General features: G+C 38.8%; 1 protein-coding gene and 1 long non-coding RNA gene across 7 annotated transcripts in view; one reads left to right on the forward strand and one right to left on the reverse strand.

The window, feature by feature from the left end:
- Nucleotides 1-14224, reverse strand: part of LOC143669184 (uncharacterized) — a 95372-nt gene extending 81148 nt beyond the window's left edge. For 2 of the 4 annotated variants that reach the window (XR_013168771.1, XR_013168770.1), the window contains exon 1: nucleotides 13743-14220. This is a non-coding gene — a long non-coding RNA (uncharacterized LOC143669184). Of the gene's footprint in view, nucleotides 1-13742 lie in introns of all 4 variants that reach the window. The other 2 variants (XR_013168772.1, XR_013168773.1) reach the window with 2 other exon arrangements.
- TEX48 (testis expressed 48) overlaps nucleotides 13847-15431 on the forward strand; it is a 33422-nt gene continuing 31837 nt past the window's right edge. The window contains exon 1 of one of the 3 annotated variants that reach the window (XM_077143780.1): nucleotides 13847-14090. The gene's annotated coding sequence lies outside the window, so the exon portion shown is untranslated. The remainder of the gene's footprint in view (nucleotides 14091-15431) is intronic. The other 2 variants (XM_077143759.1, XM_077143742.1) reach the window with 2 other exon arrangements.

The raw sequence follows: 15431 nt of genomic DNA on the forward strand, positions 1-15431 counted from the left end.
TATATAATCACCAATCTAAAATAATTAGAATAAGCAAACTCATAGAGTCAGAATCTAGAATATAGGTTACCAGGGGACAAGGAGGGAACAGGCAGTTAAGGTTTAAATTCCTGTTTGGGATGATGGAAAAGTTTGAGCAATCAATGGTGGTGATGGTAGCACAACATTGTGAACATAATTAACAGCACTGAGTTATATATTTGAATGTGGTTAAAAGGGGAAATTTCAGATTGTATATATGTTACTAGAATAAAATTTTTTTTTAAATCCATGGGCCTGTACAACACAAATAGGGAACCTTATAGTAAACCACAGATTGTAATTAAAAGTACAATTATAAAACTTTGTTCTCATCAATTGTAAACAAATGTACCACACTAATGCAATAATAGGTAGGAATATGGGAATCTTGTATTTTATATATGATTTTTCTGTAAATTCACACTTTCTCCAATAAAAAGAAAAGAAATTCAATAACAAGTTATAGAGAATGCAAAGAAATTGGAAATCTCATACATTGCTGGATCAATTATAAAATGGAGTAGCCACTTTTGAAAACAGTTTGCAGTTACTCAAAATGTTAATGCATAGTTACCATGAGACTCAACAATTCCTCTCATAGGTATATACTCAAGGAAATGGAAACATGTCCACATGAAGACTTGTAAACAAGTATTCATAGAAGAATTATTCATAATAGCCCCAAAATGGAAACAACCTAAATGTCCAACTACAGACAAATAGATAAACAAAATATGACATATCCATACAATGGAATATTATTTGGCAACAAAAAAATTGTGCTATATTCGTGCTGAATGAATACTCCATGCTGAGACATGCTACGATGTGACTGAAACCTGAAAACATCCAAAGTGAAATAAGGCAGCGTTAAAGGTCACATATTATCTGATTTCATGTATATGAAATATCCACAATAGGCAAATCATAGAGACAAAAATTAGATTAGTGGTTCCCAGAGGCTGGGGGGATGGGAAAAATTAGGAGTGACTGCTAATGGGTTCAGGGTTTTTTGGGGAGTGATCAAATTTTCTGGTATTAGATAGTGATGATAGTTGCACAGTTCTGTGAATAGACTAAAAACTAGTGAATTCATCACTTAAAGTGGTGAATTTTATGGCGCATGAATTATATCAATTAATTTATTGTTTTTAGAAGCTGAATTTTAAAAATAACTCAATTAGAAAATGAGCAAAGGACATAGAGAAACATTTCACTGAGGAGGATATGTGAATGACAAATAAGCACATGAAAAAAATATTCAATGTCATTAGCCATTAGGGAAATGCAATTAAAACCTTGATGAGATATCAGGCCACACATTCTTTAGAGAAGGACTAAATTTTAAAATAGTGAAAAAATGCTGGAGAGGACACAGAAAAACACTAACGGTAGGAATATAAAATACAGCCACTCTAGAAGATCACGTGGCAATTCATTTTTTAATTTTATTTTAATGTAATTTTATTGATATATATTCACATACCATGTAATCATCCAAAATGTACAATCGATGGTTCATGGTATCATCATATAGCTGTGCATTCATAATCACAATCAACTTTTTTTCTTTTTTATGAAAAATAACATATATATAAAAAAGCAAAAATTTTCAAAGCACACTGCAACAATTAGCTGTAAAGCAGATTTCAGAGTTTGTTATGGGTTACAATTCCACAATTTTAAGTATTTACTACTAGCTGCTCCAAGACACTGGAGACTAAAAGAAATATCAATATAATGATTCAGACATCATATTCATTTCTTAAATCCTACCTTCTCTGTATAACTCCACCATCTCCTTTGATCTTTCTCCCACTCTCTAGGGTTATTTGGGCTATGCCTATTCTATCTTTTTCATGTTGGAAGGAGCTATCAATAATTTGGGACAGGAGGCTGGCCCTGCTGGGTTTCGGGACTTAGCTGGCCTAAGAATCCATCTGGAGGTTGTAGGTTTTGGAAAGTAATCCTGATGCATGGAACCTTTGTAGAATCTCATATAAAGCCCAAGGTGTTCTTTAGGGTTGACAGGATTGGTTTTGGTTGGGGTTTGGCAAACTATGATGGGTCGATTGTCTAACTGAAGCTTCTACAAGAGCAACCTCCAGATTACCCTCTTAACTCCATTTGAACTTTCTCAGTCACTGATACATTATTTGTTACACTTCTTTTCCCTCTTTTGGTCAGGATGGCATTGTTGACTCAAGGTGCCAGGGCCAGGTTCATCTCTGGAAGTCATATTCCATGTTGCCAGGGAGGCTTTCACCCCTTAATGTCATATCCCCTGTACGGGGGAGGGTAATGATTTCACTTGCAGAGTTGGGCTTAGAAAGAAAGAGACCATACCTGAGCAACAAAAGAGGTCCTCCGGAAGTAAATCCTAGGCATAGCTATAGATAGGCAAAGCTTCTCTGCTATATACAAGATCAAGGTCTTGGCCTATTGATTTGGGTGTCCCTAATGTTTGATACAGTATCAGGGGATTCCCCAGTTGTACAGTTTAATAGTTTCATATTTTTTCTCCCATCCCTCAATGGAGTTTGCCATATTTTTTGACAATCTGCTTAACATACTCTGGGATGCATCCCGGCATTATATTAAGCTATAGAAGATTATAAACCCTCATTCCCATTCTGGGCTCCCTGTGTTTGGGTTGTTTAAATGATCTATCCAGACAGGTTAAGTTAGATTATGTGTTATGAAAAATTTAGGTTCTAGACAAAGTAAACTTTTCTTCCTTTGGTCTCATAGAGTAGGTGAAGTTCTAAAATACTGACAATGTCTTCCTTACCCCTGTATGCTGAATTAATTTAATCCCAAACTGATTGGCTCTGTTCTTATCTCTAAATACCAGGTTATACTTATATATATTGTCTCTAAATACCACGTTATGCATACATACCACAGCCTCTCAAAATCTAGAAATAACAATTACCCATTCCAGACTAAACATGACTGCTAAAAGAGCTTACAATCTATGCCCCAATTTTCTTATAACTGTTTTCTAAATGAGACCATACAATATTTGCTTTTTTGTTTCTGGCTTATTCTGCCTCACCAAATGTCCCACAGGTTCATTCACAACGTTGCGTGCCTCACAACTTCATTCTTTTCCGTAGCAACACAATATATGATCCTATGTATACACCATCGTTCGTCATTCTCCTTCTCTATCAGTGTATCCTTCAACCACCTGCGTCCATTGGGCCTCATGTATAATGTCCAAAGTCCATCAACACTCTCAATTTTAGGCAATTTCATTGTTTCCAAGAGAAAAAGAACCAATAAACATGCCCTCACCAAAAAATTCAAACCTACCCTTAACTCTTGCTCCCCCCACCCCCACCGGCCCGCCCTGCCCCAATTATTTACCCCTGGCATTGCTGTGGCACTGTTGATGTTTCTCTGTTAAACACAGCCCATACATGACTTAGCATGCAATAGCAGTCTTCCCCTCAAACCCCAATCTTAGACGCTTGAATGTATTTATATTTGTAGTGTTTATCAGTGGGACACATGGGTCTATACAACCCCTTTCAATCATGTTCACCTACAATATGGCAATATTAGTTGTAGACCCACTAGTGAATTGCCTTTACTTCTATCTATTCCCTTACAGTTAAGTTCAGCCTCATTAGCTAACTGTTCACCCATCTCTAGCTTCCATATATCTCTAGGTCCTCTATATTCTGAATTATAAGCCTCTGATATTACCTTTACCATAGTCACAAAAGTGGGATCATACAGTATCTATCCTTTTGTGTATGACTTATTTCACGCAGCATTATGTCCTCAAGGTTCATCCATCTTCTCAGGGTGTCATTTTATCTTACTGCTGCAGAATATTCCATCGTTTGTACATACCACCTTTTGTTAATACGCACATCTCCTGATGGGCACTTGGATTGTTTCCATCTTTTGGTGATTGTGAATAATGCTGCTATGAACATCAGTGTGAAAACATCTGTTTGTGTCACTGCTTTTAGCTCTTCTGGGTATAAACCAAGTAGTGGTATTACTGGTTCATAAGGCAACTCGATATTTAGTTTTCTGAAGAACTGACAGACTGTCTTCCATAGTGGCTGTACGATTATACATTTCCACCAACAATGCATAAGTATTCCAGTTTCTCCACATCCTCTCCAATATTTGTTGTTTCTTGCTTGTTTAATAACAGCTATTCTTATAGGTATGAGGTTGTATCTCATTGTAGTCTTGATCTGCATTTCCCTTATAGCTAATGAAAATAATTATCTCTTCATGTGCTTTTTAGCCATCTATATTTGTTCTTTGGGAAAATGCCTTTTCATATCTTTAGCCCATTTCATAATTCAGATATTTGTTCTTTTGTTGTTGAGTTGTATGATTTCTTTTTGGGGGGGGTGGGGGTGGAGTGCATGGTCTGGGAATTGAACCTGGGTCTCCTGCCTGAAAGGTGAGCATTCTACCACTGAACCACTCATGCACCCTATGATTTCTTTTTGTATACAGGATATCAAACCTTTATCTGATGTGTGATTTCCAAATATTTTCTCCCATTGAGTTAGCTGACTCTTCACCTTTTTGACAATGTCTTTTGAGGTACAGCAGCATTTGATTTTGAGAAGTTCCCATTTATCTATTTTTTCTTTTGTTACCTGTGCTTTGGGTATAAAGTTTAGGAAGCTACCTCCTATTACTAGGTCTTGAAGATATTTCCCTACATTTTCTTTTAGGAGTTTTATGATACTGGTTTTTATACTTAGGTGTTCGATCCACTTTGAGTTAATTTTCGGAAAGGGTGTAAGGTAAGAGTCCTCTCTCATTTTCTTAGCTATTGATATCCAGTTCTCCCATGCCCAATTTATTGAAAAGGCCATTTTGTCCCAGTTCACTGGATTTGGGGTCCTTGTCAAAGATCAGTTGACCATAGATTGGGTGGTCTATCTCTGTGCCCTTGATTCGATTCCATTGGTCAATACATCTATCTTTGTGCCAGTACCATGTTTGTTTGGTTGTTTGTTTACTTGTTCTGTTGTTTTTTTAATACAATTTTATTGATATATATTATATATTCATATACCATGTAATCATCCGAAGAGTACAATCAATGGTTCAAAGTATCATCATATAGTACCATGCTGTTTTTTGTTTTGTTTTGTTTTGTTTTGTTTTGTGCATGGGCAGGCACCAGGAATCAAACCCTGGTCTCCGGCATGGCAGGTGAGAATTCTGCCTGCTGAGCCACTGTGGACCACCCAGTACCATGCTTTTCTGACCACTGCGGCTTTATAATAAACTTTGAAATCAGAAAGTGTTAATCTTGCCACTTTGTTCTTCTTTTTTAGTATATTTTTAGCTATTTGGGGTCACTTTTCCTTCCCAATGAACTTGATAACTAGCTTTTCCAAGTCTTCGAAGTAGGTTGTTGGAATTTTGATTGGTACTGTGTTGAATCTATAGATCAATTTGGGCAGAATTGACATCTCAACTATATTTAAGCTCCTTATCCCTGAGCAGGGAATGTCTTCCCACCTATTTAGATCTTCTTTCATTTATTTTAGCAATGTTATGTAGTTTTCTGTGTACAAGTCCTTTACATCCCTAGTTAAGTTCATTCCTAGGTCTAGATTCTTTTAGTTGCTATTTTGAATGGATTTTTTTCCTTAAGTGACACCACAGTTAGGTCATTGCTTGTGAATAGAAACATTACTGATTTTTGCATGTTAATTTTATATCCCACCACCTTGCTGAATTTGTTTATTAGCTCAAGTAACTTTGTTATAGATTTCTCAGGATTTTCCAAGTATAGTGTCACATCATCTGCAAATAATGAAAGTTTTACATCCTTTCTGATTTGAATGCCTTGTGTTTCTTTTTCCTGCCTGATTACTCTAGCTAGAACTTCTAGTACAATGTTGGATAATAGTGGTGACTGAGGGCATCCTTGTCTCGTTCCTGATCTTAGGGGAAAGATTTTCTTTCAGTCTCTCACTATTGCATATGTTGCTGGCTATGGGTTTTTCATATATGCCCTTTATCATATTGAGGAAGTTACCTTTGATTTCTACCTTTTGAAGTGTTCTTATCAGAAAAGGATGTCGAATTTTGTCAAATGCTTTGTTAGCACCAATCGAAATGTTCATGTGATTTTTCCCTTTCGATTTGTCAATGTGCTGTATTATATTAATTGATTTTCTTGTGTAGAAACAGCCTTGCATTCCTGATATAAACCCCACTTGGTCAAGGTATATAAGTATTTTCATGTGTATTAGATTTGATTTGCTAGTATTTTGTTGAGAATTTTTGTATCTATGTTCATTAGGGAGATTGACCTGTAGTCTTCCTTTCTCATAGCAGCTTTACCAGGTTCTGGTATTAGAGCGGTTTTAGCTTCCTAAAATGAGTTAGGTTGTGTTCCTTTTTCCTCACCTTTTTTTTTTTTTTTTTTTTGGGCAAAGTTTGAGCTGGATTGGTGTTAGCTATTTTTAGAATGTTTGATAAAATTTCCCTGTGAAGCCATCTGGCCCTGGGCTTTTCTTTGCAGGAAGATTTTTAATGACTGACTGAATCTCTTTACTTGTGATGATTTGTTAAGATCTATTTCTTCTCTAGTCAGGGTAGCTTGTTCGTGTATTTCTAGGAATTTGTCCATTTCATCTAAATTGTTTAGTTTGTTGGCATATAGTTGTTCATAGTATCCTCTTATGATTTATTTTATTGCTTCAGGGTCTGTGGTTATGCAACCCCTTTCATTTCTGATTTTGTTTATTTGCATCCTCTTGCTCTCTCTCTCTCTCTCTCTCTCTCTCTCTCTCTCTCTCTCGTCAGTCTTGCTAGTGGCCCATCAATTTTATTGATTTTCTCAAAGAACCAACTTTGGGATTTATTGATTCTTTCTATTGTTCTTTTGTTCTCCCATTCATTTAACTCTGCTTTAATCTTTGCTATTTCTCTTCTATTTGCTTTTGGGTTAGTTTGTTGTTCTTTTTCTAGTTCCTCCTGATGAGCAGTTAGTCCTCTATTTTTGCTCTTTCTTCTTTTTTAATATAGGCATTTAGGGCAATAAATTTCCCTCTGGGCACTGCCTTTGCCACATCCCATAAGTTCTGAAATGTCATACTTTATTTTCATTCATCTCCAGATAGTTACTGATTTTTCTAGCAATTTCTTCTTTGACCCACTGGTTAAGGATATGTATTTAATCTCCAGATATTTATGAAACTTCTGGGTTTTTGGTGATTATTGATTTCCAGCCTCATTCCATTTCAATCTTTTTTAATTTATAAAGATCTGTTTGTGCCCTAGCATATGATCTATCTTGGAGAACATTCCACGAGCACTAGAGAAGAATGTATATCCTGGTGTTTGGGGTGTAACAACCTATATATGTCTGTTAGGTCGAATTCATTTATCAGATTCTTTAAGCTCTCTATTTCCTTGCTGATCCTCAGTCTGGTTGTTTTATCTATAGAGGAGAGTTGTGTTTTGAAGTCTCCTACTATTATTGTTAAAATGTCTATTGCTTCCTTCAGTTTTGCCAAAGTTTGCCCCATGTATTTTGAGTTCCTTGATTGGGAACATAAACATTTATGATAGTTATTTTTTCCTCTTGCTAAATTGTCCCTTTCATTACCATGTAGTGTCATTGTCTCTAAAGTCTATTTTGTCTGATATTGGTGTAGCTACTCCTGCTGTCTTTTGATTACCGCTTGCATTAAACAACTTTTCCCATCCTTTCATTTTCAATCTATTTATATTCTTGGCTCCAAGATGAGTCTCTTATAAGCAGCTTATAGACAGATTATATTTTTTAATCTATTCTGCCGATCTGTATTTTTAATTGTTAAGTTTAGTCTATTAACATTCAAAGTTATATCTACAAAGGCGTTTCTTGAGTCCACCACCTTTTCCTTGGGATTTTATTGGTCAAATCAATATATTCTTTTCCCTGTTTCTCTTTTTATCCTTTAAATTACCCTTACTGATACTCTTCAATTCTGTGCCCTCCTCCAGACCTCCCTCACCCGTCTTTTTTTTTTTTTTTTCAGCTGACCGAATTCCCTTTAGTATTTATTGTGAGTCAGTCTCTCGTTGACAAATTCTCTTAGCATTTGTTTGTTTTTGAAAATCTTAATCTCTCCCTCACCTTTGAAGGACAATTTGGCTGGTTACAGAATTCTTGCTGCAAGTCTTTCTGCTTCAGGATATTAAATATATCACATCACTGCCTTCTCGCCTCCATAGTGCTTGTTGAGAAGCACAGAATCGGTCTTATGTGATTTCTCTCTTGCATGTAGTAGATCATTTTTCCTCTTGCTGCTTTCACGATTCTCTGCTTCTCCTCAACATTTGACAGACTGATTAGATATTGCTTGGATTGGCCTATTTGGATTTATTCTATTTGGAGTTCCTTGAGCTCTTTTGATATGCATATTTATGTCTTTTATAAGGGTTGGAAAGTTCTTCCCTATTATATCCTCCACTAATCTTCCTAGCCCTTTACTCTTCTCGTCTCCTTCTGGAACACTGAATATTTGTACCCTCATTTTGTCCATCATTTTCCTGAGATCCAATTCAAAGTTTTCCACCTTTTTTGCCATTTTCTCTTTTGTGTGTTCAAAATCAATTGTCTTATCCTCTAACTTGCTTATTCTTTCTTCTTTCTCTTCAAATCTGCTGTTGTGTCTCTTTAGTATATTTTTTATTGGTCCACAGAATCTATCATCTCTGTGATATCTGCTATTTTTCTATTTATTCTTTCAAATTCCTATTTATGCTCTTCTAGTGTCTTCTTGATCTCCTTTGGGCCATTAGCCATCCCACTGATTTTATTTAATAGAGTTATATGAACATCTTTGACCAGTTGTTCCAAAGTCTGTTTCCTCCAGTGTTTCCATTTGGTCAGTAGGCTGGGCTTTATCTGTCTGCATCTTGATATGCTTAGTGATTTGCTGTTGCCTTCGAGGCATGTAATTTACTTGATAGGGTTACTTTGGAAGCTGATTTCCTTCAGTAGTCTAAAGGTTTGTATTTGTGGGACAGGTGTGGGGCAGGACTTGGGGCATGTGGCAGGGCACAGTGGTGCAGTGGCTGGTTGCTGAACAAGGATAGGCATGGGACGGGGGCACTACGCTGGGGCCCGGGAGCATGGGGTGTGGGATGCAGGGGGCCATGGGGGTGGGGTCAGCTCAGGGAAACTTTGGAGTGCAGGAGCAGGGTGCGACGTGGGGGACACAGAGGCAGGGTGCAACAGAAGGCAGATGGTGGGTGCTGTGCGGATGCACAGGGATGGGGGCTCAGGGTTCAGGGGTTAAGGGGTCAGTGGGTGCAGATGCATGGGTGCCAGCACAGGCAGGACACGGATGTGCATGTGTGCATGGGGAGAAGGGACACTGGTGTGCATGTCAGCAGAGCTTGGGGGCAGGGCAGGGCTGTGCATGTGCACAGGGCAGGGGGGATGGGGTGCAGGGGTTGAAGTGTAGGGGCACAGATGGGTGAGTGCTGAGGCAGCAAATATGCGATTGTGTATGTGCACGGATCTGGGGGGGGGGGGCCATGGTGTGAGCGGACACCGATCTCATAGGGGGCAGGGGTGCGCATGTGAGCGGGGTTGGGGAGGGGCGGGGTGTTTGGAGTGCTTAGGGGTGGGGCTTGGTTGCGTGGGCACAGGGGTGGCAGGAGGCAGGGTTCAGGTGTGCGGGGTGGGCCGGTTGCAGGTTGGGAGGGCACATGTGGGTGTAGCGCGTTCAATAAACATGGGTTGACTTACTTCCTAGTCCCTGTCTCCCTGTCCGTGCACCCCTGAGGGCTCCAGACCTCTGGTGGGAAGGGGTGCATTAGGCTCTTTGCACTAGCGGGAAGGTCTCCAGTTCTCTGAGTCTCAAATCCTCAGCATTTTCAACTTGAGCTTCCCCGCGTGGTGTAGAAGATCCTGCCAGATCACTTAACCTTGGAATTGCCATCCCAGTCGTTGTTCTGTCTCTTCTCTAGCTGTTCCTTGGTGCAGGTGTGAACACGACCTATCCCATTCTGCCATCTTCCTGGAACTCTGGCAATTTATTTTAGAATTAAAAATGGACTTACAGTCTTGGATATTTATTCCAGAGAAATGAAAACTTATCTCACACAGAAACTAGTACACAAATGTCCACAATAGCTTTATTCAAAATACCCAAAATCTACAAACCATCCAATGTCCTACACTGGGAAAATGGTAAAAGCAAACCATGACACATCCATACCAAGGAATACTAGTCAGCAATATAAAGAAACAAACTATTGAGTCACACTACAAATTGGATGAGCCTCAAGGAAATTATGATGAGTAAAGAAGGCCAATCTCAAAAGAATACATAGTGCGTGTTTATGTACCATTTATGCACCATTCCTGAAATGACATTATGGAGTCGGAGAACAGATTAGTGTGGTTCCCAGGAATTAGAGATAATGGAGAAAGGGGCTAGATGTGGCTTTAAGTGAGTAGCATGAGGGAGTTGTGTGATGCTGATATGGTTAAGTAGCTTGATTGTGGAGGTGGTTATATGAAGCTACATGTGTGATAAAATTGCACAGGGCTGCACATGCACGTGCACACACAAACGAGTGCATGTTTGGTGAGATCTGAATAAGCTCTGTGGATTGTACCAATGTTTATTTCCTAGTTTTGATACTGTAATACAGTTATGCAAGATTTTAACATTAGGGAGGCTGGTTGAACTGTTCATGGGACCTCTCCATACATTTCTTTGCAATTTCCTGTGAATCTATAATTATTTCAAAATTTAAAGGTTTTTTAGATACACAAATTTGTCTTTCTCCAAAACTAACTTCCCCTCTAGAATTCCCTAATTTCACATCCTCAGAGTTGTCAAAGCCAGAAACATTAGCATCAGCATTTATTCCTCCTTATCTTTCACCCCAACATCAAAGTAATAATCATAATAATCATCAGCAGCATCATAATAATAGGTGGCAGTTATTGAACACTTCCTGTGTACCAGGCATTACACTTAAAGTTTTCCATAGCTGGTCTAATTTATTCCTCACATCAAGCCTAGTATTTATCTTTCCATTTGAAAGATAAAGAAAGTAAGGAGAGGGATTATTGGATATGACCATGGTCACACAGTAATTAAGAAGGCAGGCTTTGAACCCAGGCTGCCTGATGCTAGAACCCATGTACTGTGGAATTGCCGTTTCCAAAATCCACCCTTTCATCTTAGCCCAATGCCTTAGTTCAAGATTTCATTATTCTTTACCTGAATGAGAAATTCAGACCAGAGCCTGCTAACTGGTCTCCACCCCAGGCCCAAGAGGGAGTGAAGCAGCAATCCCATATTTACAAGAATGCTAAGACACCCCCAAAAGAAGTCCATTCCCCTTTTTCTCCAAGAGAAGATTTTTTAAAAGTACTTTAGCCAACATGAATATATAACTTTTAGTGCTGTGAGTGAAATAATCAAGTATCTACTTACAAGGATTCGTTACATGGTATGTGTTCACAATGGCATATCACATAAAATATATTAATTTGGGAATATTGCCTTCCTTACTCTCCCATCTTATCAAATTTATTCAGATGCTTCAAACACATCTTTAACATCAGTGTTTTCTATATCATTAGAGAAAATGTTCATCTAACAGAGGTTCCCAGAATGCATAATCTTCATTTCTAAGCTATTTGAAAATGGTACTTCTGAATTCTTCTGTGATACTGTCACTGAAAAACAACTAATCCTAAGCAGAAAGGACCCATTCTTATAGCTTTAAAAAAAATTGTTTGCCCTGTAGGTCGGTGTTCTCAACTCTGGCTGTGAATTAAAATCACCTGGGCAATCTATCACATTATGGTGTTTTTAAGTTTTTACCCATAAGCCTGAAAGTAAATAGGTATATTCTATTTTGCATCAAAATGTTATGTTTCTAACAATATTCAATACTGGATTTTTATGTGACCCAAGGAATCAAGTGTTCTTCTATCTTGGCTTATCTTTCTGCTTACCAAAAGTCTATGTTGCCACAACACATTTGGAAGACAATAAAAGAGAAATACACAATTCAAAATATATAAATACGTACTTAAAACCTATTATGTACAAAGCATTCATGAAGTTTGGTACCTAGTCCAAACTTCTAAGGTCTTAGAGATTAAGTTTTTCGCATGGGCAGGAACCGGGAATCGAACCCGGCTTCCCAACATGGCAGACAAGAACTCTGCCTGCTGAGCCACCGTGGCCCGCCCACCATTGTGGCCCACCTGAGATTAATTTTTTAATGTATGAATTTTTGTTTAAATAAATACTGAAAACAAACAAAAAGCCTACCAATGATTTTACCCATCTGTAGTGGGTCCTAGGCATGGTATAATTTTTTCTACTTGCAGTGACACACACATGTAACAGAAAACTTGCCATTTTAACTGTTTTAAGTGTACGATTCAGTGATATTAATTACATTGACAGTGCTGCGCTATCACCTCCATCTATTACCAAAAATTTGTCATCACCCCAAATAGAAATTCTGTACTCATTAAGCAATTTCTTCCTATTTCCCCTGTCCTGGACCCTGGTAATCTCTAATCTACTTTCTGTCCCTATGAGTTTGCTTATTCTAGGTATTCCATATGAGTCATATAATAATATTTGTCCTTTTGTGTCTCACTCATTTCACTCAGTATAATGTGTTCAAGGCTCACCAATATTGCAGCATGTCTCAGAACGTGATTCCTTTGTACGTCTGAATACTGTTTCATTGTGTGTACATACCAACTTTTGTTTATCCATTCATCAGTTGACGGACACTTGGGTTGCTTCCAATTTTTGGCTATTGTGAATAATGCTGCTATGAACATTGGTGTACAAGTGTCTGAATCCCCTGTTCTCAATTCCTTTGAACGTATACCTAAGAGTGGAACTGCCAGGCCATAAGGTATTTCTATGTTTAACTTTCTGAGGCACTGCCAAACCGTTCCACGGTGGCTGCACCATTTTATATTCCCAAAGACGTGGTATTTTAAAAATTTCCTTCTAAGACTCTAATGTGCAGCCTGGGCTGAGAACCACTACCTAATTGGTGACCTCAACAATGTAATTAAATAGTTCTTAACCTTGATTACACATAGGATCACCTGGAAAAGCTTTCTAACCCTATGGACGCCCAGGTCCCATCTCCAAAGATTCTAACTTATCTGCGATTAGGGCCCAAGCATTCTCAGGTTTTAAAAACACTTCAGATGACTCTCATTTGAAGCAAGATTGAGAATCTTCAATATTACCGCTTAAGAGTTTTCCTTCTCAAAGTGCTTCGAAAGATTCTCTTGCCCACTTGCGATGCTAGGGTCACAACCCGTTGCACACAAACATCCCCAAAACTTCCAGTCCCGTGCTGAATTTCCTTGATTTTTACCTCTTTTTACTGTATCAAGGAAATTCTATAAGCATTCAAAAATAGCACTGATTGAGAACATCTTAACCTGATTTCACTTCCCCCCAAATTGTAGTTTGCCTTCCCAATGAATAAGAGTGATCTATAAGATGAGGAATTTTGTAAGGACGCAAATATAAAGTGATTTTCCTTTTCTTTTTTGGAGAAATAGTTTGGGGAGAAAATGTTACTTTATTTTTTACACATATCATTAACAACTACCATTTGTTGAATGCTTACCTACCTCTAGGCACTGTCTCATTTAATTCTAAAAAAGTATATATACATATACATATGACATATAATTATTATTATACCCATTTTGCAGATGCCGAAACCCAGACTTGGAGCACACTTGGCCAGGTAACCACCGGCTGATGTATGGAGACAGTCACCGGTCTGCGTCCAGCGCTATGCTGCCCCCTGTAGGTCTGGCTGTCTCCAAGGGGCTTTCCCCTGAGATGCCAGGACTTCCACTCGGGAGCGCCGCTGGACGGCATGGAGGACTGCATGGCTTCAAGGACAGAGGGACCCCTGCAGTGAGAGTCAGCAGACCACCCCCACCCTCCTCCGTGCTTTTGAGGTCCACTGCAAGCCCCGACCTTCCCTGATTCTCCAGCTCTGTGACATCACAGACACCCTCCACTCGGCTCTGCCAGCTGCAGGTGAGTGCGGCTCAAAGCGTAGCCCTAACAGCAGGAGGGGGCGTTTCATTCTGTACCAAAAGGGACAATGTCTCCATCACTCCTGGACTCATAGTCACTTGCTACAGGAAGCAGACAGCGCCCTTAACTTATCTCAAACCCCATTGTTTCTCTCTCGATCTCGGTCTCCCCCCAGCTCCGCAGAGGGCTCCCCCAGCTCCAGAAGCCTTCCTGTTTTCCTTTTTGTTTAAAAGAAAGAAAAAATTAATCTTTCTTGTTCTGGTGGGGTCATCAGAGATCTGAAGTTCACAGCCCTGGAGAATAAGTCAAAGGGGACCCATTTCTTTGGCTCCTGCTTCCATCTGGAGGAGGGCACTGGTAGTGCAAGAAACACCCACCCACCCCTCCCAGTCAGCATCTCTTCTACATCATCATCTTCATGTATGTTTATTATACTGTTACAGTGTCAGAAAACTGTTACCCACTTTCCATAAGTATTTAATCCTCACACAACCTTCTAGAGTAGAAACTATTGTGCTATCATTTCCATTTTACAAATAAGAAAACCGAGTTTCAAGGAGGTTGAATTCCTCCAAACTTCATAGCTGGCAAGTAATGTATCTTCAAAAATTAAACCCCAAAGCATGTGCTTGTAACTGGTACATTATTCTCCCCAAGAGCCTCTCCATTTCTAAAGAGGGTTCAAAAGTTCAAGACTCCCTGCTATCAACACTCAGAGGAGGAAGTGGGTCTAACAGTCCCTTTTCCTGGAGAAATTGCCTGGGAGAGTGTAGACTCTGGAGTCAGTTAAAATCCACACTGCACAGCTAATATGGAAACATCTTCAGGATATATTTTTAATTTTAAAAATCAAAGTGCAAAGCATTGTGTGTAGTAAACTGCTATTTGTAGTAAAAGAGAGACAAAAAGACTGAGGGGGGATTTGAATACTTAACACATATTTACTTGTATATGCAAAAGCTGCTTTCAAGGAAGAGACTTCCATTCAATTATCTGAACCAAAAAACTGGGTTTATTTCTGGTTAAACAAGGAAGAACTTGACTCCTATGGCAAGGTCTCTCAAAACAATGCTAGTGGCTAATATATAAAGGGTCTTGGAAGGTATTGAGTTCATGGATGGTGGCATCTGAGAGTCAGGAGTGTTTACAAATGGTAGAACTATACTCATGAAGGTTTGCCCACTGCTATATGTCTGTCACTTTCAGAAATATGGTCATCAAGGCAATTTTTCATTGATAGATTAAATAGATTCAAAACAATTCCTGGTGATTCAGAACAATCAGTCTTTATCTGGGAGTGCTCTTTTGTTATTTTCAGTCTCCCACTTGTCCCCCATTGAC

Source organism: Tamandua tetradactyla, chromosome 2 (assembly GCF_023851605.1).
Source record: "Tamandua tetradactyla isolate mTamTet1 chromosome 2, mTamTet1.pri, whole genome shotgun sequence".
In the NCBI taxonomy this organism is placed as follows: Eukaryota; Metazoa; Chordata; class Mammalia; order Pilosa; family Myrmecophagidae; genus Tamandua; species Tamandua tetradactyla.